Raw genomic sequence first — 27,113 nt, forward strand, 5'->3', positions numbered from 1 at the left:
ATTTACGTGAATCCAACGAGCTGCAGTTGCCTGCTGGGGGTCCGCCCCCTGGCAGCTCGCAGGCCAAGAGGGTTTTAATTTCGGGCTGCTGCGTCACCGGCAGAGGCCCTCAGATGTCCTGGGAAAGGGGGTTCAGCAATCAGGAGGGTTTGTCTAGTCAGAGCTGGTGATGGGTGGCTAAGCCAGTTGTTGAACCCTGTTCTGTTAGAGCACAAACAAGCCAGATGGTGCACTTCTCCACATGATTGTAAAATCCTTGTAGTCTACTGGCCACGGAGACAGGTGACTCATGCTCGTGCAGAATCCTTGTTTTGAGAGGTCGGCTCAAATTGAGAACCAGTTCCCATGGAAATATGGGCATGCTGAACTTCCATGCTTCAGTATCACCAACAGTATACCTTCATCACCTGTGGTCTGTGCTGTGCCCTGGAGTGCCTCCTGTACCTTGTTATCAAAATGTCTCATGGTTTGGGTATCTGGGCTGGCAGTCATATGGCTGGAGGCCAGTGAGATGTGATGATGCTGAGGGGACAGCTTCCTGTTCTTTCATTTGCAGTTCCCTACTGGGTCCCAGCTGTAACAAGAAAAGTGAGCACAATATTGACATCACTTTAGCTTTGGGCATTTTTTGTAGCACTGTAACAAGATGTTATATACAATAAAGGTACAGTGATTGTGTTTGAGTTCAGTTTATGATCACTTTTGCAAGCAAAGGGCTTGTCATGTTACCATAATGAGATGAAAAGGTATCACAGACAAGTTATCCAACTTCTGATCTCCATCCATCAAAGGACTCAATTGCTACCAGGCTCATTATGGATGCCTCATCGAGAGTGGTGGCTTTCTCTTGTGTGTTGCCATTATCATCCTTCATCACTCATCATTTTTGAAGGGTAATTTTCCAGCAATAGAATGATGACATGAAAATAGTTGCAGCATATTCAACGTAAGCCAAAAGATTTTACGTGCCTGTATATGATGTGCTATAAAATGTTTCATTGCAGTGGTTCCCCACTTCAGGACATCTCTTCAGGTCAAAAAACTGCTGCATAAAAAAAGTTAAAGAATACTTTTTTCTCAGAAACTTGATTAATCTTATCTGGAATGTTTTCTTGGTGTCTGTGAGTAATGTAGGAATCTACGGATTCCTATCTAAATCACTGAGGTCGAGTCAGTTCAGTAAATTAACCGAATTTAATTAAACTGATGAACAAAACAAAATATGCAGGAGAAATCACAAACAGGTCTGTACAGTAGCTAGTTCCACGAGGACTGAACTTAGAACCGCCCACCTCTGACGTCATGACGTCGTCACGTTTCCCGCCACTCGGGGCACCACGTGACCAACGTGATGACATCATCGCGTTATTTCAGGGTTTTTACAGAAAGCTTGTTTACTCTCAGCAAACGGACCTAGGTGCTGTAACATTGCTTTAAAGACAGTTATTCACTTGTACAGGAGTTCCTTGGTGGTTTTACCACAAGTACCCTCATTAATGTTTTAGCTTGAAGTCTTCGACTTTTCTCAAAAGTCTAGACTTGGACTTTGCCCTGACCTGAAGGCACGTCCTGCAGTGTGATCATATGTAGCATTCACAATTTCCTACGATAAATCTGAAGTATTTTGCCAGACAAAGTGGAAAAATGATTTTCCCTACCTTTAACAATTATGTTTGGTTGTTTTTCAAAATCATTTGAAGAAAAGCTAGTGGACAAGTTTCAAAAAGCTTTATGCAGGTAAATGTATGCTCTTTCAAACAGAGAAGCTGTGTTTAAGTGCGAGGGAGAGAGAAATAGATACCCAATCAAACATGGCAGACAGTACTGATTGCACACCTGTGACAGCTCATGTTTATGTTCAAATTCCAGTCTTACCTTCCCACTGAGAAAAATAATTTCCAGGGGGAAAGTCAAATTGCGTCTTTGCGTATGACAATATCTCAGTTTGATGTTTTAAAAAATGATTTTAATGCAAGCTGGACAGTGAAGTTGAGCAGGTTTCCAACCAAACTTAAATAAAAAGCCGAAAATGCTGGAGAAACTCAGCAGGTCAGGCAGCATCTGTGGAGAGAGAAACAGAGTTAACGTTTCAGGTCGATGACCCTTCGTCAGAATGCCAGTTTGTTATCTCAGATAACGTATTTCTGAAGAGGTTTTTTTTCTTAAAAGACAAAAGCCCTGAAATTCTGCATGGGTTGCCTTGGTTACCTGCCATAAATCCATCGGTAGGTCAGTGGAACCCCCAAGGAAGCGGTACATATGTCCATTTACAGCTGTTTATGACCATTTCTTTCGGGTACCGCCAGTCTCCCACCAGAGTTATGGCAGGAGACCAGGAGAACCGTTGTCAAATTTAAGAGCTAAACAAGTTAACTTGTCCTGATGTACATTGAACCAAGTGAGAGAACTAACACTTGACTAACATTTAACCTACCTGTAGCAGACAATTCTGTCCACGATAGCACTGGTAGGAATGACCACCAATATTCCCTTTTATGTTTTTTCCCCCATGCACGGTCCCTTTAACTGGTTGCGCAGCCCATTCAATGTTTGCACATGCGCAGTTTCTTCCATATAAAAGCCAGTGAGTGGCCTGCGCGGGACCTCCAGGCCAGCTTAGCGGGAATGTTGGTGACCATCCTATAGTCCTTGTGAAGACAAAGTTTGTGAGCAATACCAAGCTATGTGTGAACGTTAGGACTGCAGAAAATGATCAACTACTGAAAGCAGATCTTGATGTGTTGGGGGAATGGGCCCGTGTTTGGCGACTGATGTTTAACTTAGCAAAGTGTTGTGTCATGCACGTAGGCAGGTCTAATGCTCAATATGCATATAAACCTTCAGGGAACAGAAATGAAGGCAGTGGTGAAAGAAAGAGATTGGAGTGTTTTAATGCATCACTCTCTAAAGGTTTCTGACCAATAACGTGAAGCTAAAGCAACAGCAAACATGGTTCTAGGTTGCACAAAAGCAAAATACTGCGGATGCTGGACATCTGAAATAAAAACAGAAAATGCTGGAAATACTCAGCAGGTCAGGCAGCATCTGTGGAGAGAGAAACAGTTTCAGGTCGATGACCTTTTGTCTGAACTGGAAAAAGTTAGAGATGTAACATATTTTGGGTAAGTGCAGCGTCAGGGAAAGGGGTGAGGGGAGGAAAAAACAAAAGGGAAGGTCTGTGATAGGGTGGATAATGAGGAGTAGTTAAATGACAGGGCTGGATTTTGTCAGTGGGGCGAGTTGGGGGCGGTACTGCTGGTTTTCTGACGTCTGGCCAACCAACGCTATTTTCCCTTGATTGACTTTGTTAAGCCTGCCCTGCGGGCTTAGCCGGCCAATTGAGGGAAAGCCAGTGACAGAGGACGTCAGCATATGACGTTTCATCTGTCGAAAAAATTTTGACAGATGAATTGTCAGTATTTGACAGCTTTGAGAAGCTGTCAAACACTGACAATCTCTGTTCTAAGGTGAGCCCTTGCACAGAAGGCTCCCTAAAACCTCTCTCCTCAGCAGAAAGCAGATGGCTGCTGCATCTGAGAATGCAGTAGCCATTCTGTCATCTCTGCCGTTGAGATGAGGCACCTCGGGATCCTCAAAGGTTGAAGCCTGCAGGAAGAAGCAACGGTAAGGACATTTTTCCAACACTTTACACTCACCTCTCATACTTACCTCTCCACACTTGCACCCATCACTCACCTCTACAGTGGACTTTTCGATCCCTCTCACCCCCGCAGACCCACTGCTCACCTTGCTGACCCTGGCAAGGTTTGCAGCCGTCGGGAAGCCTGCATTTGCAGGGGTAAACTGGGGCTAAGCCTCAAAGCTGCCTGTTAACTATCTTTAACAGGCAGTTAATTAGTTCTAATCCCCTTCCCGCCTCGAGGAGACGGGTCCCTGCGCGAGACGGGGACCCGCCTCCCGGGAAGATGGCACGGAGGCGGGTTGGGAGCACGGTCGGTACCCGCTCCCAGATTCTGCCATTTTCCCGGCAGTCCCGCCTTCATACCCGCCTCCCCAGGCTGGGAAAATTCCCCCTAAAAGGTATGATAGTACAAAGCAAAAGGAGATGGTAATGAGACAAGTAAAGAAACAAAAGATGAGTCTAGAAGAGGTGTAAATGGGAATGGCAGAATCATCAACAACTGTCATGTGGAAAAAATAGGGGCAGAGATAAAGGTCTGAAATTGTTGAACTCGATGAGTTTTGTTCTCCTTACCTAAGGAAAGATATACTTGCCACAGAGGGAGCGCAACAATGGTTCACCAGACTGGTTCCTGCGATGGGGGGATTGTCCTATGAGGAGAGATTGAGTAGACTAGGCCTATATTCCCTGGAGTTTAGAAGAATGAGAGGTGATCTCATTGAAACATACGAAATTCTTACAGGGCTTGACAGGGTAGATGCAGGGAGGATGTTTCCCCTGGCTGGGGAGTCTCGAACCAAGGGTCACAGTCTCAGAATAAGGGGTCGGCCATTTAGGACTGAGATGAGGAGAAATTTCTTCACACAGAGGGTGGTGAATCTTTGGAATTCTCCACCCCAGAGGGCTGTGGAGGCTCAGTCGTTGAGTATATTCAAGACAGCGATCAATAGATTTTTGAATATTAAGGGTTATGGGGATAGTGCAGGAAAGTGATGTAGAAGATCAGCCATGATCTTATTGAATGGCAGAGCAGGCTCGAGGGGCCAAATGGCCTACTTCGGCTCCTATTTCTTATGTTCTTATGATTTTGAGTCCAGCAGGTTGTAAAGTACTTAATTGAAAGATGAGGTGCTGTTCCTCGAGCTTACATTGAGCTTCATTGGAGCAGTGCAAGAGGCTGAGGACGGAGAGGTCCGAGTGGGAGTGGAGCGGAGAATTAAAGTGATAGGCGACCGGAAGCTCGGGGTCACGCTTACGGACTGAATGGAGGTGTTCCGCAAAGCGGTCACCCAATCTGCGCTTGGTCTCCCCAATGTAGAGGAGACCGCATCGTGAGCAGCGAATACAGTATATTAAATTGCAAGAAGTACAAGTAAATCGCTGTTTCACCTGGAAGGAGTGTTTGGGGCCCTGGACAGTGGGAAGGGAGGAGGTAAAAGGGCAGGTGTTAGATCTCGTGCGCTTGCATGTGAAGGTACTGTGGGAAGGGTGGGGATGCTGTGGGTGTTGGGGTGATTGAGGAGTGGATCAGGGTTCTAAGTTGTATTCACAGGACAATTCATTATAAAACAAAGCATACTATTTTGTCCTTGTACAAGACCTTGGTTAGGCCTCAGTTATGGAAGGGCAGAACTAGGTTGGATGTTAGGTGGTTCTTCTTTTCCCATCGAATAGTGGACCTGGGGCACAGGTTGCTGGCTCGTGCGGTGAAAGTTGATTTGCTGAATTCCTTCAACAGAGAGCTGGACCTGTTTCTGGTTGGGGTGGAGATCACCTCGTACAAGAGGTTGGTATCCTGCAATATAAATCAGGGTCAATGAGATCTCCTGGAAAAATTTTGATTGCCTATAGGGATCGGAGAGGAATTATCCAGATTTTATTCCCTAATTGATTTGGGTTTTTAATCTGGTTTTCCACCTCTCCCGGGATAGAACATTGCTCCGGGCAGATGGGAATCACAACTAGGGTCTTTTCCTGTTTGTCATTATGTCTGCCTGTTCATATATCACAGAATCACAGAAACCCCACAGTGCAAATAGAGGCCATTTCGGCCCATCGAGCCTGCACCGACACATATCCCACCCGATCCCCGTAACCCCTACACCAACACATATCCCACCCTATCCCCGTAACCCCACGTATTTAATCCCCCTAACACTAAGGGTCAATTTATCATAGTCAATCGTCCTAACCCGCACATCTTTGGACTGTGGGAGGAAACCGGAGCACCCGGAGGAAACCCACGCAAACATGGGGAGAATGTGCAAACTCCACACAGTCACCCGAGGCCGGATTCGAACCCGGGTCCGAACCCGGGTCCCTGGCGCTGTGAGGCACAGTGCTAACCACTATGCCACCGTGCTGCCCGTATAATGTGATCAAACACTACCTACTTATCAATAACCTGCTTAGTCATGCTCAGTTCAGGTTCATGAATCTGTTTCTCAAAAATCGTGACACTGGAAGTACAGTAAAGATAATAGCGCAATTTTTCTGGCCTCCCCCCCCCCCCACCCATCCCCCACCACCACAACCACCCAGATATTAGAAAAAAGCAGCAGACCTAAAATGCACTGACCAGTCCCAAGACCACTGGACCTTCCTGCTCTGGGCTATTTAAATGGACAAAGGGCGGTATCATCCCCGGGCAGGGCCTAGTGCCAATGGTAAGGGCAGAAAACCCCTTGTCCTGCAACTGCCATTATGGCTTTGGTCATCGGGACTTTCTGGCTGTTGATGGAGATCAGAAACCAGAAGGTTAGAATTCAATCTCCAGATCCTGGGGGAAGGGGACCTAGATAAAATTCTTTGAACCACCCCCACACCACCCCACCACCCCCACCCCCCCTCCCCGCCATGGACCTTCTGGTTGGCGGAGATTCAGGGTAGGCCACAGCAGATCTTTTCGGGGTGCCCTTGCGCTGGAGCACCTAGCTAGTGTTCCAAAAGCTCCTCCTGCCCTATTTTCATGGCCTGCACCAACTACAGATACAGGTCAAGTTCCCCCCACCCTCCCTCCCCGCAGAAGGTTCTGCAATTCCTAAAACAGCATTAAAGGGGCGGAGGTCCTTTTTCTTGAGATTTGTGCCTGGGGAGTGAATTCTCCTGGCTGGGACAGGTGGGAGGGCAAGGGTCAGGAAAATCGGTGTACACCATACCTGTGAAGTTCACTGAGATGGTTCCATGGTGTTTTATGTCCCTTTTTATCGTCACTGGTATACTCTATTGATGTCTGACACATCCTTATTGAACAAATAAGGATTGTGATGTGGTCACTGCAAGGTTACCAAGTGATCAATAACAGTTGATTACCAGGCGATAATAATGAATCTGTGTATATATGAAATAAATACCTGAGAGTGATGATAAAATAGTAAGCTCACTGAGGGTGGCAGGTGTTAGAAATTGCAATTGTGAATCTTAAAATGAGATGGAAAAATGACTCCAATGTCTCTGCTATTTTTTTCTTATATATACACGGTGAGATTCACCTGGGTGGTTTTAATTTGGTCTTATTTGGCTCCCGTAGGTGGCATAGTTGATGCTCACCTCCCATGCATTCTGTGATGTTGATGTGTGATGATAGTCACATTGAAGGATTAATTTGTTGTCATGTAATCACTGCAAGTTTGAGTTTAAGTGATAATTCACAGTTGTTTATAAGATAATAAATGACTATTATTTCTTGGAAAAGAATCATTTTTGTTTATTTCTGTTTTTTTTTTATTTAAGATTTATATTCAAACATTTAATGTCGATGATATCAGTTTGAGGATGGGATTGGAGGTGCTGCTGTGCTAAACAGCGTGAGGTGAATTAACATACGCAGTTGAAACTCGAGCACTGCAGAGCTAATAACTGTATGTCTGCTGTTGCTAATTATCTCCCTCTTGCTGTCAGGCTCAGTAACATCTAGAAGCCAGTCCCCCTAATCATGTCAATGGCAATCGCTGTATAAGTGAAGTCATTTAAAATACAAAGGCATAGTAAAATTAATTATAATTCCTATTTTCCAATTTATTTTTTGGAAAGATGTATTGATAATGATGCTCACTCCTACTCTATAATAAAGAAAGAAAGACTTGCATTTATATAGCGCCTGTCACGACCACCGACAAAGCGCTTTACAGCCAATGAAGTACTGTTGGAGTGTAGTCACTGTTGTAATGTGGGAAACGCGGCAGCCAATTTGCGCTCAGCAAGTTCCCACAAACAGCAATGCGATAATGACCAGATAATCTGTTTTTGTTATGTTAGTTGAGGGATAAATATTGGCCAGGGCACCGGGGATCACTCCACTGCTCTTCTTCGAAATAGTGCCGCGGGATCTTTTACATCCACCTGAGAGAGCAGACGGGGCCTTGGTTTAATGTCTCATCCGAAAGACGGCGCCTCCGACAGTGCGGCACTCCCTCAGCACTGCACTGGAGTGTCAGCCTAGCTTTAGTGAGAGACAGTGCAACACAGATATAAATATGTAATCCTAGGAATGGTGCTGTGCAATATTATTGTGGGGGCTTTATATGAAATTACTTTGTCATGTTAACCAGAGGCACTATCCTGTTTCATTTTAGATGAAATAATATTTCCGTTAAAATAGCGAACAGTTAATTTCACACAAACACATTCCATGTTTGTACAACAACAACAACGTGCATTTATATCGCACCTTTAATGTAGTAAAACGTCCCAAGACACTTCACAGGAGCAATTATCATGCAAAATGTGACACCGAGCTCATGAGGAGACATTAGGACAGGTGAACCAAAAGCTTGGTCGAAAAGGTAGGTTTTAAAGAGTGTCTTAAAGAAGGAGAGAGAGGTAGAGAGGCAGAGAGGTTTAGGGAGGGAATTCCAGAGCCTAGAGCCTAGGCGTCTGAAGGCACAGCCGCCAATGGTGGAGCGATGAAAATCAAAAGGCGAGAATTGTAAAAAATTATATTGATCAGAGAAAATATATTCTCAATGTTATGTACTTAACAGGGAGGGTTGAATAAAGGGAACATTTTGTTTGTCATAGGAGTGTTTCCATTAAGAATCATCTCCTGTGAATGTTCAACTTTCTGTTTGTAATGTGCAATAAAGATTCTTGTGTTAGTTCTCATGGTTCTAAAGTATGTGAAAAGCTTTCACCTTTGAGAAAATGTGTAATTTAATCAATTTAACTTGAACTTCATTTCGGCTTTGCTCGACTGAAATTGAATCTAAATGCACTAAGATTAAATATGAATGAGCTAAAGAGGATTGGAGGGCTGTTAATCACGTTACAATTTGAAATCTTACAGCATTCTCTACAATATAACTTATTTATTAAGTTTGTCCATTAAAGTATACAATTGTTTCTAAACGAAAAATAAATTATGATTGATTGTATTCATTACCCAAATACACCTTTACATCTGAGCTGATTTACTAATGCACTTTATACTTTTCTCAGTCACATCTCTATTGATTATATGCTATTTCCATTCTTAAATTTCACCAAGGAGCATTGAAGTAAAGGTCATTTTTTAGATCTGAAATGTTTTCGCATTTATGTTCATGATGGTTATTAAAATTTTTCGAAGTGTAATGGTGTGTTTCAGAATCATTTCTGCTTTATATTTTCAGTTATTGGATTTTGCCAGTTCCACTAATATTACTCCTAAAAACTTCATCCATGTTTTAGGTAAGAACTAGATACAGGGTAATAGATTTTGTTATAAATTATGTCTAATTCATACAGATAAGGAAGTTCTCGGTCTGATCCCAGTCTGTGCTGAGTTAACTTATGTCAGTTGGAGTGGTAGTCAGGGGGACTAAAATTAGCCTCACTACCCCAGAAAAGATCATCATAATCATCATCATAATCAACTTTATTGTCATTGTTAGTGCACATGTGCAGTAGAACGAAATGTAGGCTTGCGGCTCCCGAGAGTGTACATTTAGATTAAGACATTTAAACATTCAACATACATTTGGCTTGTAATACATTAACATAAACATAACCATAATAAAGTGCATTGGCAGATGTGCAGGCTTTAGAGTTTATTTGTGGAGTTCAGTAGGATGACAGCCCTGGGAAAGAAGCTGTTCCTAAATCTGGTCATACGGGTGCGAATGCATCTGTAGCGTCTCCCAGATGGCAGGAGGGCGAACAGACTGTGGCTGGGGTGGGTAGGGTCTTTGATGATGGACCGTGACCTCCGTAAACAGCGTTTCTGGTATATGTGCTCTATGGTCATGTCGCATGTGATGCTACCATGGTCAAATTCGCTGCCTACAGATCTAAGCGTGAATATGAAGAATGACCACTTAAGCCAGGTACTGGAGGACACTGAGTGTGACAAAAATAAAGCACCTATGGGATTGTTCTGAGATGGTGAACCTGAGAGAAATAGTTTGAGTGAAACCCTAAGAACATAAAACCAACATCAGGAGAGGAGAAAATGTGGGGTAAAATCAAAATACATATTTTTTTAATTGCCTAAGTGACACATTAGCGCAATTTATGTGGAGTACTTGGGGAGAAATTCATTATAGTCCAGGAGTGGGCGCTAACTTCGGAAAAGTTTGAGATTTAGCGCCAGGTGCTAATGAGTCTCGCTGCATGCAAAATTCAGTGTCATCACTCAAAGAAAGGATTGGAGTGTAAAATCAAGTGCTAACGGCCTAGCTCATTGCCGTTACACTCAAAGCGCTAAGCAATATCAGGTGCAGTCTAATCGCAAGCCATCATTGCCACAGGCTCGTTCCAGTTCTTAAAGGGGAGGTTCATTGATGCTGCAGAACATCATTCTCAGCATTGCTGCCTGTGAACCTGTGTCAGCAAGCAGGAGTAGGCCAAGTCCAAGGAGCTGGATGACTCAAGCAGGTGTCATGATGGTAGATCCACGCCCCAGGGAAAGAGCCTGCAGATTTTTGGACCAAGCATTGGAGGAGTTGGTATCCGCTGTGGAGAGATGGAGGGTGGTGCTCTACCCAGCAAGTGGCAGGAGGCCCTCGCCACAAGCCTTCCATGCCATGTAGAGGGAGGTTGCCCAGCATGTCTCAGGCAGCACTGTGGTACCCAGGACCCACACACAGTGCAGGAAGAAATTTAACAACCTCACTTGGGTGGTCAGGGTGAGTCAATGCCTCAACAAATGCCACATACCACCGTCTGAACCACAGTCTTCACACACTGGCCAAAGCACCACACCCCCAGCACTCACCCACCAACAATCTCTACCTACCAACACTCACACCCACATCTCGCAAGTGGCACACAATTACAGCTATTCTACTATGGCAGGCACATCACTCAAACACATTGCTCCACACTCACACACTTTCCTTTCTCTTGCAGGCCAAGGTGGCCCACAACAGGAGGGAGCAGGAGCGCACAGGCAGGGGACAAGGCGACACCCAACCACTGTCTGCGCTGGAGAATAGAGTGCTGCAGATTACTGGGCGCCAGGTGGTGGGCGCCGTGGCCAGTGGCAATGTTGACCCCCTTGCGGACAACAATGGTATGTTCATCCTTACTCCTTCTCACATCTCACTTTCCCCTCACCCCACAAGCCTTTTGCACTTTCCAGCTAATCATGCTGTATGCATGCATTTCTCCCTTCCTGCCCCCCGCCCCTCACCTTAACCCGAATCTTGTGCCTTTATGCTTTCAGTTAATGAGAAAGCATCTGAGCAGCCTGTCCCTGAGGGCACCATAGTGATAGCGAGCGAGGCGGGAGAAGAGGAGGAGGAAGAACACACCGCATCACTGCACCTCTCACCCGCAGGCACCAGCTCAGATACTGGCACTATGCATTCTTTAGAGGCTAGTTTAGTAGCAGGATCTGCACAGAGTGTTGCATCGGGAACGAGTGGGCTGCAGCAAGGCCAGGGGGAAAGGGTAGCTCAGGGGCTAGCTCCCCGGAGGGCGAGTTCGCGCGCGAGTTCTGCCACACAGGACTCAGATGCGGACCTCGATGGGGAGGCCTTTAGAAGAAGGGTGATGGGCATGCACACGGAGATGATAGGTGCAATGGCAAGGATGCCTGAGAGCCTGTTGTCAATGGTAAGGAACATTGCACAAAGCTCTGCGCACACCATGGAGCCCATCATTTCCAGTCTGCAAAGGATAGTAGACTCCCAGAGAGTCAGTGGTGACCCAGACCTGATGCTGCATGTGATGGGCGACCTGGCAGCTTTCATTGCAGCACAGGCGGAAGCGACGCAATGTCTTAGTGCTGTAATGCAATCTATGCTTGGTGGCATCCAATCTCAGACTGCTCTCATGCAGTCTCAGCTTGATGCCACGCAAGCTCTGACTGCTGCCATCATGGCTGGGTCTACCACCGTCGACCAGGGCTTTCACGGTGTCGCAGCAGGCCAGCAATCTGTGCTGCAACACATTGCTAGGGATGCTGAGGTGCTGCCCCGGGGGAGTGGCAGTGGGTCAGTGGAGCAGGAAGCTGCTGTCCACTCTCAGGATGACAGCATTCCTGCTCCCACCACTGCCACTCCGCCATTGCCCTTGTCGCTGCCTGTCATCCAGCCAGCTCAGACTGCTGCTGCCCATGCTGAGGTGGTGCAGTCTACAGCCAGGGCTTCCAGGCCCAGAGCTGGTCGAGGGCATCCTGCAAGGCCATCTGAAGTCTCCTGCATGGACACTCAGCAGCCTTCCGCCAGCCCTGCTGCAGCCACTGGGCCATCACTTCATAGGAGAACTAGAGTAGGCAAAGGCACAGTAATGAGAGGCACTAAGGAATTGCACAAGGGTGCATTGTTAATATTGTTGTCATAAATATGTATTAACTGATTATTGATAAATTTATTAATTCAGTTTGGATTATTTTGTGGTGTCTCTCATTTCAGCTTTGCGCTGTGATATGGTCTGTGACAGGGATGGAATGATGGGGATGTGGGAGCAATGGGGATCTGGGGTTTAACCGCAGTCTGATGAGGCAATCACGGACCACTCTTCCGGAAGCCTGATTGAGTGGCTGCCTCCTCCCTCGCTCCTGTTTCTCCTCCTCCTCGTCTTCCTCTTCCTCCTCCTCGTCCTCTTCCTCTCCCTCTTCCTCCTCCTGAGGTGGTCCCGCAATCCCTGATGGCAAGGGCTGGGCCCTTATGATGGCCAAGTTATGGAGCATGCAGCAGATGGCAACAAAATAGGACACCCGCTCCTCCCGAGCAGTCAAGGCAGCGGAACTGTTGCTTGTGTATCCTGAGGATGTTCCTGGTGGCAGCTATCCTGGCAAACCACATGCACGTTCATCCTGCTTCTCTCTGGTGATGGGGAAGGAAATGTAGTCCCTTCTCCTACTGTAGAGAGCCTCTGTGACCTCTTGGATGCAGCGATGGATGGCGAACTGTGAGATGTTACCTATATCTCCTGTTGCAGACTGGAAGGATCCGCTGGCAAAGAAATTGAGGGCAACGGTGACCTTGACTGTCACTGAGAGAGCTGTGGTCACCTTGATCTGAGGCTGGAGGTCTGGTTGCAGGAGGTGGCAGAATTCTGTGACCACCTGCTTGGTGAAGCGGAGCCTTCTAATACACTGCTCCTCGCTTAATTGAAGGTCGGAGAAGTGCTGTCGGAATACCCTTGCAGGGTAAGGCCTCCTGTTGAGAGCCCACCTGGCCCTCCTCCTCCCTCTGGGTACATGTTCCAATCTTACTTGCTGCCTCCGCTCCCACCGCCGTAGATCCTGGAGGGCAAGGTCGACTGCCAGTACAGCCCCCATTGATGTAACGAAGTGTAGCACTTTGATATGTTGTGAGAATAAATGTAACTAATTTTTAGTAGCCACAACACTCTGGAGGCTAAACAATCTTTAAATGACTGATTTAAACTATTGCACAAAGTCAAACTGACAAGAAAGCAGTGAAACAGCACCAACCTGAGAGCTGCGAATCATTAGTACGATAGCGAAATACTGCGGATGCTGGAAAAAATGCTGGAAAAACTCAGCAAACCAGGCAACATCCGTGGCGAGAGAAATAGAATCAACGTTTCAGGTCGAAACCCTTCGTCAAGACTGAAAAAACACAGGAGGACTAGTAAAATAGCTGCGAATCATTACTCATGTTCCCTTTGAGTAACTCCCCTGGAGCTACCGACTGCTTTCCACCTCCTCGGCCTGTCGCTGTCGGGGCGAAGCACTAAGGCAGGGGGGCGATACTCAATTTGGCAGATCGGGTGCCCAGTGAGCGTTGCACGCTCACTGATGTCACAATCTGCCTGGTGCTGAAGTCCCTGGCGCTAACTTGTAGTGGTGGCGCTACGGGGAGGGGCGAATTTGTCGTGCGGGGCTGGATTTGCCTTGCTGTGACACTACCGCTTCAGCACCCAGTTAGCGCCCCCGTCAGGCACTTGTGTTTTGATAAATTGACATTGGAAGGATGCTAAGTTGTTCTTAGTAATTTTGGAGATATTCCCTGAACATTCTGATATAACAGCAGAGGGAGGTTTAAATAAAAATTCACTGACAAGTTTTTAAAGCTACTAATTAAATCATGAATTTGATTTTAAGCAACAGCATTCAAAAAGTGAGAATTCCTGAAATCATTTTCTGATAGAATATGTTAATAACTTAATAGCACTGGTACCTGATGTCAAGTTTCCCAACTTTTTTGATATTGAGTGCTCATATACAAAACCAAGGTGAAGTTTAAATTTATTAACAAATCTTTAGCATAAGCTATTTTTTAATGATAAATGCAAGCTTCTACAGGCTGCCAATAAAATTATGACTTTTCAGTGAAGTAACTTGGAAGTACTATTGCGACCATGTTAAAAGGGCTAATGAAGGGGGTTTGGATGATAAACCTTCAAAGCAAGATTTGTTGTGGTCTCGAAACGTATAAAGCACACACAAGATTTTTTTGAAGGGGGGTGCAGGGGTTTGGCAACATGGGGGTTCTTTGTTCTGGCATTACTGTGACGGGGGAACCCAAGCTTTGGCAGAAAGGGGTGGAATTTGGGGTCTGTCAGCAATGGGGGTAGGACATAGACATGTCAGCAGTTGGGAAGGGGTTGTCCGCAGTCTTTCAGCACTTGGTTGTAACTTTCTGCCCTTTTAATTGAGCAATTAGGACGACACTGGTCATCAACACAATTAAAAATAACCCAGCAAAAGTGCTGCCTTTTTAGAGGGGCACAACTAATAGAAACCCAAATTATACAAAAAGAAAAAGGAAAAGAATTTGTAACTTTCTAGGATATCTTTGCGACCATTAAATTTGGTGCTTATGATTGGTTCTTTGAAGTCTGTCTGTGTCTCTCTTGCTCGGTCTGATCCTCTACTTATCTCTCCCTCCCAGTATCTGTATGTCTCTATTTGTGCCTCTGTCGTTGCTTGTCTCTCTATCTCATACATGTCAGTAATTAAAATGTTTTGATTTTCAACTAAACACAGGTGCTAATCAGGAATAAATAGAGGCTTTGGTTCAGATTCCCCCTTCTGTGCTCAGCAGTTCACAGTTTCTATCCCTTCCCTTCAATAGACAGAAATACACAAGCTGGTCATCACAGAAGTGGAAAACCCTGGCCTTCCTGATTGTTTCATGCAATTTTTAAAGTATTTCAAATTTCTGTCTCTTTACATCTCTTACCTGTCTCTGTCTCTCTGTTTCTCTCCTTCCTCGTTCTGACTCACAGGTCTCAATGATTAGAATGTACACACTTTCTAACAAGAAACAGAAGTGATAATAAACAAGTGATAATTAGAAGCTTTCTGTTTGCTTTTCAAATGCAATTTTTTTTTTTTAAAGAATTGCAATTAGGATGAATGACATACACACTGGGGAAGAAATTCAACTCATAGCCTCCCGCTTTAGCCTCCATATTTCACGTGGCAAACTCTTGTGCCCGATGTGCACCAGAAGTGCACACTATGCTATACCTGTATTGAGTTTGGTGGGATTTAGTCACCCAGGTTGCCCGCCTGAAACTGGCGGAGGCCTAATGAATATATGTAAATGGGGGTCCTGTGTCTGTTTAAGGACACTTCTGCCAATTTCAACTTCCTGAGTGCTGGATTCACCCATTCTAAAACTCGCCCATGAACCCTGGGCAGAAACAGTTGCACCAGCATTATTTAAAGGGAACAACAGGAGCTAGATTATGTGGGCAGAGGTGCTTGCCTCCCCACGTACATTTAATGAAAATTCCAATAGTTGCGATGGTCGAAAGCCTCTGCAAGGTCAGGTAAAGTTTCTTCTAACTAAACAAATGCTCCATAGCTTGTTAGCACAGATCAGTTAATTTCACCCTCTCAAAATAGCTAGCTCAAGCAAACCATATAACAGATTGAATACTGTGAATATCATGGGTTTATTTTCTAATGTGAGATCTTATGAGATTCCTCATGCTCATTACCATTACTGCTGTTATCACCTTCATATTGCACCTTCTGTGCATTGAAGGAGTACAGCATGTCACTGAAGTAACAGAGCTACTCATTCCAGTTGAGATAGTCTCCAGTATCCAGTTAATATGCAAAAGCTGCTCCAAGACACATTGATATTATCTCTTTAATGAACTCATTGCACACCAGGGTTTGCAAATACAAACTGCAGCAATATATTTTCAGCATCAAATCTGTGTTCTAATGTGTTTTTTAAGACTTTAATAAATTGCATGCATTTGATTTAGGCAATTCACTCGAGGCTGCTGAACAAAAGGGAACTGGAATCATAAAATGTTGCTGCATAGAAACAAGCCATACAGCCCATCATGTCCGTTCCAGTGTTTTTCTCCACATGAGGCATCTAGTCTAAACCCATTCCCTGGCATGTTCTCCATTCCCTTTAATATTCTCTTTTTCAAGCAACAGCCTGAATCCCTGTTAAAAGAATTGATGGACTCTGCTTTTGTTGCAGTGAACTCTAAATTCACTGTAAACTCTTGTGCCCGATGTGCACCAGAAGTACGCCCGATGCCATATTGAGTCTGGTGGGTTTTAGTCACCCAGGTTGCCCGCCTGAAACTGGCGGAGGCCTAATGAATATATGTAAATGCCCTTTTACCTCCTCCCTTCCCACTGTCCGGGGCCCCAAACACCCCTTCCAGGTGAAACAGCGATTTACTTGTACTTCTTGCAATTTAATATACTGTATTCGCTGCTCACGATGCGGTCTCCTCTACATTGGGGAGACCAAACGCAGATTGGGCGACCGCTTTGCGGAACACCTCCGTTCAGTCCGTAAGGGTGACCCTGAGCTTCCGGTCGCCTGTCACTTTAATTCTCCACTTCACTCCCACTCTGATCTCTCTGTCCTCGGCCTATTGCATTGTTCCAATGAAGCTCAACGTAAGCTCGAGGAACAGCACCTCATCTTTCGATTAGGTACTTTACAGCCTGCCGGACTCAATATCGACTTCAACAATTTCAGATAATAATCCCTGCCCCCATTTTTCATGCAGTATGATTTTGCCATTCCCATTTGCAACATTTTCACAGCATGTTCTTTCAATTCCTTCCTCCCCTCCTAAACCCCCCCCCCCCACTGTCTCTGCACCTGCCTAATATCTGTTACATTTCCAGCTTTTTCCAGTTCTGATGAAGAGTCCCAGACCTGAAACGTTAACCCTGTTTCTCTCTCCACGGATGCTGCCTGGCCTGCTGAGTATTTCCAGCATTTTCTGTTGTTATTTTATATGTAAATGGGGGTCCTGTGAATAAGTGCACCTTCCCGTGCAAGCGCAGGAGATGTAACACATGCCCTTATACCTCCCCCCTTCCCACTGTCCAGGGCCCCAAACACCCCTTCCAGGTGAAACAGCGATTTACTTGTACCTCTTGCAATCTAGTATAATGTATTCGCTGCTCACGATGTGGTCTCCTCTACATTGGGGAGACCAAACGCAGATTGGGTGACCGCTTTGCGGAACACCTCCATTCAGTCCGTAAGGGGGACCCCGAGCTTCCGGTCGCCTGTCACTTTAATTCTCCGCTCCATTCCCACTCAGACCTCACCGTCCTCGGCCTCTTGCATTGTTCCACGGAAGCTCAGCGTAAGCTCGAGGAACAGCATCTCATCTTTCGATTGGGCTCTTTACAACCCTCTGGGCTCAACATAGAGTTCAACAATTTCAGATCATAACCTCGGCCCCTATCACATATATATATTTTCTTTTTTTATCCACAATTTTTGTTTGGCCCCTTTTTTCTTCTTCCCTCCCACATGGCAGCTGTCCTTCATTCTGCCAGCGCAATTCACACCCCATCTAGAGCCATCCTTTGTTCCTTAACCTGTCCCATTACTACCTCCTCTCACCTTGAATATCTCTTAATGTCTCGCAATGTCTCTTAATCTCTCCTGCTTTCTATCCTATCACTGACCTTCCTTTTTGTTCTTTCATCCCCTCCCCCTTTTCCCAGCCCCTAAACCTGCTTTCCATTTCCTGCTATTTTCCAGTTATGACGAAAGGTCATCGAACTGAAACATTGGGCCAGTAATTCCGGTCCCAACACATGAGTACGGACGGGGTACTCACGCGTGGGCCCGTTGGAAGTGCCGGATTTCAGCATGCACAGCGCATGCGCGGGAAACCGGCATTTCCTCCAAGGGGTTCAGAGGTCCAACGCGTGCGCGCAGGACTCTGCGCGCATGCGTTGAACTTCCTTCTTTTTGACAGGTTTGCCCGTGTGTAAGGGCCTCAACTTTTTAGAAATGTAAAAAGGAGACATAAGGACTTGATTCTTAAGGTAAGTGGTCTATTATTTAAAATTATAACATTTTTTCCACAGCTTTATTGTTTTTAAGGACTTTACAGCAAGGTAAGTTTATTTTTAGACCCGATTTCTTAAAAAATTATTTTTTTCAAAAATTTGTTTAATTGTTTAAAATAGTTTTTTTAAGTTATTTATAGTTTATTTAATTATTGGGATGTTTTCTTAAATTTTATTTAAAGTTAAACTAGTCTTTTGGGCGCCCGTACTTTTCATGAGTTTGATAGTTCTTACTATCAAACTCATGAATGAAGTTTCCCCTCCCCTGATTGGCTGCACAGTGCTCACCTGATCCCAGCCGGCACATCGCACTAACTACGCTGCTGGATCAGGTAAGCACATCGCGCCGACATCTGAAACGGGCCAGTGACAGGAATTCCAAGCAGGCCCAGGCTTCAGATGTCGGCGCGCCGGGTGAGTGCACATCGGGGGCTTGCACACGCGGCAAGCACCCGATCCTAATTTCTGGCCCAATAACTCTGTTTCTTTCTCCACCGATGCTGCCCTGGCCTGCTGAGTTTTTCCAGCGTTTTCTGTAGTTATTTCTAAATTCTAATTACTCTCTGTGTAATTAATTATTTTTTCAAACTTCCCCTTTAAATCCTTTTCACAGAAATCACAGAAACCCCACAGTGCAGATAGAGGCCATTTCGGCCCATCGAGCCTGCACCGACACATATCCCACCCGATCCCCGTAACCCCTACACCAACACATATCCCACCCTATCCCTGTAACCCCACGTATTTAATCCCCCTAACACTAAGGGTCAATTTATCATAGCCAATCAACCTAACCCGCACATCTTTGGACTGTGGGAGGAAACCGGAGCACCCGGAGAAAACCCACGCAAACACGGGGAGAATGTGCAAACTCCACACAGACAGTTGCCCGAGGCCGGATTCGAACCCGGGTCCCTGGCGCTGTGAGGCAACAGTGCTAACCACTATGCCACCGTGCTGCCCACTTCTGTGAATATTTTAAATTTGCCCCTCTCATTACTGATCAGTGGAATCAATCGGATCACTACTTTATCCTGCCCCTTCATAATATGGAAGACCTCAGCCAGGTCACTTCTTAAACTTCTGAACCCTTGTGAATAAAGCCCTAACTTCTAAAGTCTCTCTAAATAACTAAAACCCTTCATCTTGGTAACATCCCAGAGAATCTACATTCCTAATAGTTTCTCCCAACTAAAGGGAGAATTAGGAAAATAGAAACAGGAGTAGGTCATTCAACCCCTCGAGCCTGTTCTGCCATTCTATGAGATCATATCTGATCTGTGACCAAACTTCGGATACTTGCCTTTGCTCCACATCCCTGAATACGTTTGCTTAACAAAAATCAATCAATCTCAGATTTAAAATTAATAATTGACCTAGCATCAATTGTCATTTACAGAAGAGAGTTTCAAACTTCTACCAACCTTTGCGTGTTAAACTGCTTCTGTGATATCCGAGTGGTAAGGTCAGAAACTGTGAGAAGCGAGATCTTAGGAACAAAACCCAACTGTTTATTACACGGTGTAGCAGAGGAACATATCTTGCAGGCTGCAGGCAAAGCACACAATTTCTTACTGCACGATGGCAAGATGGAGGATTCACCTCTGAGTCATACCCATAATGCAATGCCACATTACCTTAATAACTGGTGTACCAGGACATTGACTACATGACCCATTACCTTAAACACTGGTGAATGTGATACCTTAATCTTTGGCTCCATCTGGTGGATAACTTAAACATTACATCCCAGATTACTATAGCTTCCTAACTTCACTCCTGAAAGACCTGGCTCTAATTTTTTGGCTATGTCCCCTTGTCCTAGTCTCCACAACAAAAAACCTCCCGGAAATAGTGGCGAACCAAGGGAATGAGGAACTGAATGAAATTAGTATTAGTATAAAAATATTACTGGAGAAATTAATGAGACTGAAAGCCGATAAATCTACTGGATTTGATGGCCTACATCCTAGAGTTTTGAAAGAGGTGGCTACAGAGATAGTGGATGCATTGGTTGTCATCTTCCAAAATTCCATAGATTCTAGAACGGTTCCCGCGGATTAGAAGGTAGCAAATGTAACCCCACTAGTTAAGAAAGGAGTGAGCGAGAAAACGGGGAACTACAGACCAGTTAGCCTGACATCAGTAGTAGGAAAAATGCTAGAATCTATTATTAAGGACGTGGTAACAGGGCACTTAGAAAATAATAATAGGATCGGGCAGAGTCAACACAGATTTATGAAAGGGAAATCATGTTTGACAAATCTGTTAGAGTTTTTTGAGGTTGTAACTCGCAGAATAGATAAGGGGGAACCAGTGGATGTGGTGTATTTGGATTTTCAGAAGGCATTCGATAAGGTGCCACACAAGAGGTTATTAAACAAAATTAGGGCTCATGAGATTGGGGGTAATATACAAGCATGGATTGAGGATTGGTTAACGGACAGAAAACAGAGAGTAGGAATAAGCGTGTCATTTTCGGGTTGGCAGGCTGTAACTAGTGGGGTCCCACAAGGATCAGTGCTTGGGCCTCAGCTATTGGCAATCTATATCAATGATTTGAATGAGGGGACCAAATGTAATATATCTAAGTTTGCTGATGATACAAAGCTAGGTGGGAATATAAGTTGTGAGGAGGATGCAAAGAGGATATAGACAGGCTAAGTGAGTGGGCAAGAACATGGCAAATGGAATATAATGTGGAGAAATGTGAAGTTATCCACTTTGGTAGGAAAAATAGAAAAGCAAAGTATTTTTTAAATGGTGAGAGATTGGGAAATGTTGGTGTTCAGAGGGACCTGGGTGTCCTTGTAAACAAATCACTGAAAATTAACATGCAGGTACAGCAAGCAATTAGGAAAGCAAATTGTATGTTGGCCTTTATTACAAGAGGATTTGAGTATAAGAGTAAAGACGTCTTACTGCAATTATATAGGGACCTGGTGAAACTACACCTGGAGTATTCTGTACAGTTTTGGTCTCCTTACCTAAGGAAGTGATAGAGGGAGTGCAACGAAGGTTCAACAGACTGGTTCCTGGGATGGGGGGATTGTCCTGTGAGGAGAGATTGAGTAGACCAGACCTATATTCTCTAGAGTTTAGAAGAATGAGAGGTGATCTCATTGAAACATACAAAATTCTTACAGATCTTGACAGGTTAGATGCAGGGTGGATGTTTCCCCTGGCTGGGGAGTCTAGAACCAGGGGTCACATTCTCAGAATAAGGGGTTGGGCATTTAGGACTGAGATGAGGAGAAATTTCTTCACTCAGAGGGGGTGAATCTTTGGAATTCTCTACCCCAGAGGGCTGTGGAGGCTCAGTCGTTGAGTATATTCAAGACAGAGATCGATAGATTTTTGGATATTAAGGGAATCAAGAGGTATGGGAATAGTGCAGGAAAGTGGAGTTGAGGTACAAGATCAACCATGATCTTATTGAATGGTGGAGCAGGCTCGATGGGCCAAATGGCCTACTCCTGCTCCTATTTCTTATGTTCTTAAGTGGTAATAGTTTCTCTCTGTCTACACTATCAGTTCCCCTTAATATCTTGAAAATTTCAATCAAATCACCCCTCTAAATTCCAGGTATATCTACTCTGCACTCCCTCCAAGGCCAATATATATTTCCTAAAGTGTGGTGCCCAGAACTGAATACAATACTCCAGGCGTGGTCTAACCAAGGTTTTGTATAGCTGTAGCATAACTTCTACCCCCTTGTATTCTAGTCCTCTAGATATAAAGGCCAGCATTCCATTAGCCTTTTTGATTATTTTCTGTACCTGTCCATGACATATTTTAATGATCTGTGTACATGGATCCATAAGTCTCTTTGGACCTCCACCATTTCTAGCTTTTCACCATTTTGAAAGTACTCTGTTCTATCCTTTTTAGGTCCAAAGAGGATGACCTCACACTTTCCTACATTTAAATCCATTTGTCATCGTTTTTCCCATTCACCTAATCTATTAATATCTCTTTGTAATTTTATGCATCCATCTACACTGTTTACAGTGCTGCCTATCTTTATGTCATCGGCGAACTTGGATGTGTGATTCTCTCTCCATCTGGATGAGTTATTTGATTGCCATCCAGTTTTCAGTTGGGTGAATTGGGTTTTGCCTCTGGTGCACCATTTTCCAATGTGTAACCACAGGAGCAGTAATATTTTAATACTCCTTTGGGGTTGAGATGGTGAGGAGTGGTGGTATAGAGCAATAGGCAACTTAGACCACTCTTAACGTTGATCTGGTACGCACAGTTTGTGTTGTTTATAAATATTTCAATTACCCTCTGCCTGGGTGAACGGCCCTTGGTCCGAGTCAGAGTCTAACTGTGGCAGATCCAATGCATCACCTGGTAAAAGTCTGTGGTGTTGATATTGATTATTTGTATTGTGTTATGCGTCTGTCTGCTGCCTTTATGGCTGGGATGAAGAATCTAGCAGCTTATTGTGGCAGGAATTTCTTGGCTTAAAGATAATCCACTGGTGCTGATTCCAACTTGTGAGTGGTTGTACCCAGTATAAGCTTATCATGAAGCTCATGTCCTTTAGGCATGTTGTAGATGTGGTGCTAAGTCTACATTTGAATTGTACGAGAACACAACTTGCACCACTCGGAGACAACCTGCTGTGTCAGAGAGAGCACTGCAATGGCTGCGATGCTCCTTTAAATGTCGCTGTTGGAAAAAGTAAGAAAACACCCCCCACCCTGTGTCTCAGTGGGAAAATACACATGATGGTGTGGTACAGATCAGGACAGTCCAAGGTTTGACCTGTGGCCTGTGCTTCATATCAGCTTGGCTAACCATAGGGATGCTCCAGTTACAGTTGTCCTTGGCAGCCCTGAACTAGGGAGGGGAAAAGGTGGCTAGGGTTTGAGCTCCTGATCATTATCCAGTGACCTTCAATGGAAGAGTGCATGTGTGGACGTTGGGTTCAAACAGGTGCTGGTTTGGCTCTATCCCCACAAAGGAATGGCCTGTGACACTTGCTGTGTAGACTTACACATGAACAATGGTCAGTTGGGCAAGATGCTGGAGGCCTTCTGGTCTCCATACTTGTGCATAAGTCAATTCCTTATGAAAAGAGGGGTATGGAAGAAAGCTGAAGAGAAAAGTTTCATCTGATCTCTTCAGGAAAAGCATTTAGTCAAACTTATTGTTTATTTTTTGTCTATCATTAATTTGGGACATTCTGTAGAACCTCGCTCCAGGTACCCCTCCTGTTTCGTGTCTATGCTGTGTCCTATGCCCTTGGGGAATTGGTAATGCTGACCTAAGACGTTTTTGTACTGAGCAAGACTACCGCTACTGGCACTGGTTCCCAATGCGTAGGTTTCATGCAGATGACTGCAACCCAAAGGCAGAGGCCAGGATGTCCAAGTAAGATTAGCCTCAGCAAATGCCAGCAAGTTTACTTTAGGTTCCGGACAGCTACACAAAGTTTGTGCTTTGGGAGTTGGTGCCTTTTGCATTGGTTTTAGTGTAAGGTAAAAGCAGCTTCAGTCTGAATTGAACCACCATGCTCCTGCTTACCTCACATAGTGCTAGTTCACGGCAGTGGACCATTATACTTGTGCTTTATGTGAAACATGTGTTATTGTATTGCAAGGTATGCATTCACTAGCCCAAGTGCCCTTAAATGGGTGCACTTCCTCATTGTCCAATAGTTCAAAATAGACACAACAGGGAAATGTTTTTTCCTCATTATATTTCTGCCAAAATCACAGCAATAATTTATGTCCACCTATCTATACACTAAAATAAGGGGTAATATTGTTAAACCAAACACTAGGGGGGTGAAATTCAATGGCCCAGAAATTCGGGTCTCCACGGGTGAGTACGCACGGGGTACTCACCCGTAGGCCCAATGGAAGTGCCAGTTTCCTGCATGCGCTGTGCATGCACGGGAAACCGGCACTTCTGTTCCCCTGAAAGAAGGGGTTCAGAGTTCGAACGCGTGCGCAGGAGAGGCTGCGCGTGCGCATCGAACTTAGGATTTTTTTGCAGGTTTTCCCGGGAGGGTAAGTCTCCAGAATTTACACATTTAAAAATTAGTCGTAAGGCCTGTTTTTTACAAGGTAAGTGGTGAATTAATTAAAATTAAAACATTTTTTCCACAGGTTTATTCTTTTTAAATACTTTAAAGAAAGGTAAGTTTATTTTTAGCCCCGTTAGAAAATAAAATTATTTTTTTCAAAAATTTAAATTATTGTTTAAAATAGCTATTTCATGTAATTTATAGTTTATTTTAAAAATGTAATTAAAAAAAAAAATTATTTGAAGATTTAGTGATGTTTTGGGGCCCGTAGTATTTATAAGTTGTCCTGTCAAACTTATGAATGGGCATTCCCTGCTCTGATTGGCTCCCCATGGCCTACGTGATCCCAGGGGACGCATCGAACTAACTGCGCCCCTGGGATATGCAAGCACTGCACGCCGGCAGTTGGAGGAGGCCCAGGATCGGAATCCCACGGGGGCCCACAGCACAATGGCCGGCGCGCTAAGTAAGTGCAGGTCGGGGGCTTGCACCCGCGGGAAGCCCCCGACCCGAAATTCTGGGCCAATGAAGCTCAAAAACGGGCACAGGGATCGTGTTGCGTGATTTGCTGTATCCGTTGAAAGGAATTCAGGCAGCACATAAAATTCATGCTGTCTGCTACTTTACATGATTGCAGCGCACAGCCCAATGCTAAACACACTGCTGATAGGCTATGCGCTCAACAGGGGACCAATGTTCATGCGAGGCTACCTTTACTTAAAGCTAGTCTGCACCTCTTAAAGGCAGTCTGCACCTCTTAAAGGTGATCTGCCTTCTGATGATGAAAACTGTTAAAGCTGCTTCAGTTTTAAAACTGCCCACAGGGGGCCAGAAGGCCCTCCAGAAAGAATGCTGTGGGATCCGATCACCGGGGTGGTCACTGCCAGCAGTATCACACCCAGGACCTGGCTCCAGTGCCCAAAGAGGTTTAATGACCTCAAACGAGTGGTCAAGTCAGAGAATGCATCTTCAAAGCCTACCCACCAGCTGCACCACTAACCTCACACACTACTCAATGCACGACCCCCCATCACTCACCTACCAACAATCTCTACCAAACACAAGGCACACCTCTCATTCCTAGCTTCACCTCACCCTCACACACTTAACACTGTTGCAAGACTCACACCCACATCTCACAGCTTGAACACGCTGTCAGTTATTCAACTAAACATTACACCACACTCACTGACACACTTACTTTTCTTTTGCAGGAAAAGGTGGCACATAACCGGCACCGGCAGACCTTAACCAGCAGGGGCCAGGCTCACCTGCATCACCTCACCCCCTTGGAGGAGACGGTGCTGGCCATTCTTAGCAGGGGCCTGGCTGAGCCCTTGGCTAGCGGCGGGGCTGAAAGGATACAAGATGCCGGTATCCTCATATGTTATCCTCCTTCTTACATCCCACTTCCCCCTCATCCCACAATATCTTCTGATTTACAAGCTGCACATTGTGTAAGCATGCAGCTCTTGTTTTACCCTCCCTCCCCTCACCACAACCCTACCCTTGTGCCTTCCGCAATTCAGACACTCAAGAACTCCAGCCTGCCCAGTCAGAGGAGGAGGAGAAGAAGAAGAGGAAGAAGAAGAGGAAGAGGAAGAAGAAGAAACAACACTGTCACTCGATTTCACACTCCCAGCCACCAACTCCTTCAAGTCGTCCAGCAAGGGCATCTGAAGTCTCCCCCATTGAAAGTCAGCAGCCTTCCACCAGCCATTCTGCAGCCACTGGGGTAGCACTGTGTGACATCAGTAGGGTAAGCAAAGGCACATGCACGACAGTCACTAAGGGAATGCACAAGGGTGAGTAGTTGATTTTTTGATGTAATATTGGATGCATATATGGATAAAGTTGGATTGGAAAGTTTGCTTTGAGATGGCTTTTATTTCAGCGTTGTGACCAAGAGGACGTTGTGATGGTCAGAACAGAGGAAAGGTAAGGTGTGGGACAAATGTTAAAAGGGGAATTGGGGTTGTGGTCACTGGTACCATAGGCAGATGATTCAATCTCGGATATCCCAGTCAGAAAGGGGCCATCTGGGTTGCCTCCTTCCTTCTGCTTTTTCATAAGAACATAAGAAATAGGAACAAGAGTAGGCCATTTGGCCCCTCGAGCCTGCTCCACCATTCAATAAGATCATGACTGATCTGATCTTGGCCTCAACTCCACTTTCCTGCCCACTCCCCATAATCCTTGACTCCCCTATAGTTCAAAAATCTGTCTATCTCCACCTTAAATATATTCAATGACCCAGCCTCCACAGCTCTCTGGGGTAGAGAATTCCAAAGATTTCCTCCTCCACTTCCTCCTCTACTGCTTCCTCATTCTCCTCTTCTGCTTCCTCCTCTTCTGCTTCTTCCTCCTCCTCTTCCTCTTCTTCCTCTTCCTCTTCTTCCTCCTCCTCCTCCTCCTACTCCTCTTCCTCCTTCTCCCTCTGAGAGCAGCTTGTCCCCTTTGCTGCCTCTGCTCCATCTCCATGTCATGCTGCAGCTCAGGGGGGGCTGCAACTAGAGCCCCCAGGACTGGGAGCAAGTGGTCTTCTCAGAGGCCTTCCTTTAAGAGCCAATGCCTTGCAAACCTCCAGCAGCACTCCAGCTGCACTCCCTACACATTATAATAACTTTTTAAATGTCTTACACCAAACCACTACTCAAATAAACTGTATAGGAACCAGTTGACAGCTTTAAGTTCCTCGGAGTCCACATCACGGAAGACCTCTCCTGGTCCCT

General features: G+C 45.2%; 1 long non-coding RNA gene across 1 annotated transcript; it reads right to left on the reverse strand.

The window, feature by feature from the left end:
• Positions 1–982: 982 nt before the first annotated feature.
• LOC147107337 (uncharacterized) lies at positions 983–20,088 on the reverse strand. The gene is made up of 4 exons (XR_015080768.1): positions 19,766–20,088; positions 15,220–15,293; positions 13,506–13,643; positions 983–2,061 (listed from the first exon to the last, which is right to left on the reverse strand). It is a non-coding gene; the product is annotated as an uncharacterized LOC147107337 (long non-coding RNA).
• Between the last annotated feature and the right edge of the window lie 7,025 nt (positions 20,089–27,113).

Source organism: Somniosus microcephalus, chromosome 14, assembly GCF_052327205.1.
Source record: "Somniosus microcephalus isolate GS21.2 chromosome 14, FLI_Smic_1.0, whole genome shotgun sequence".
Classification (NCBI taxonomy): domain Eukaryota; kingdom Metazoa; phylum Chordata; class Chondrichthyes; order Squaliformes; family Somniosidae; genus Somniosus; species Somniosus microcephalus.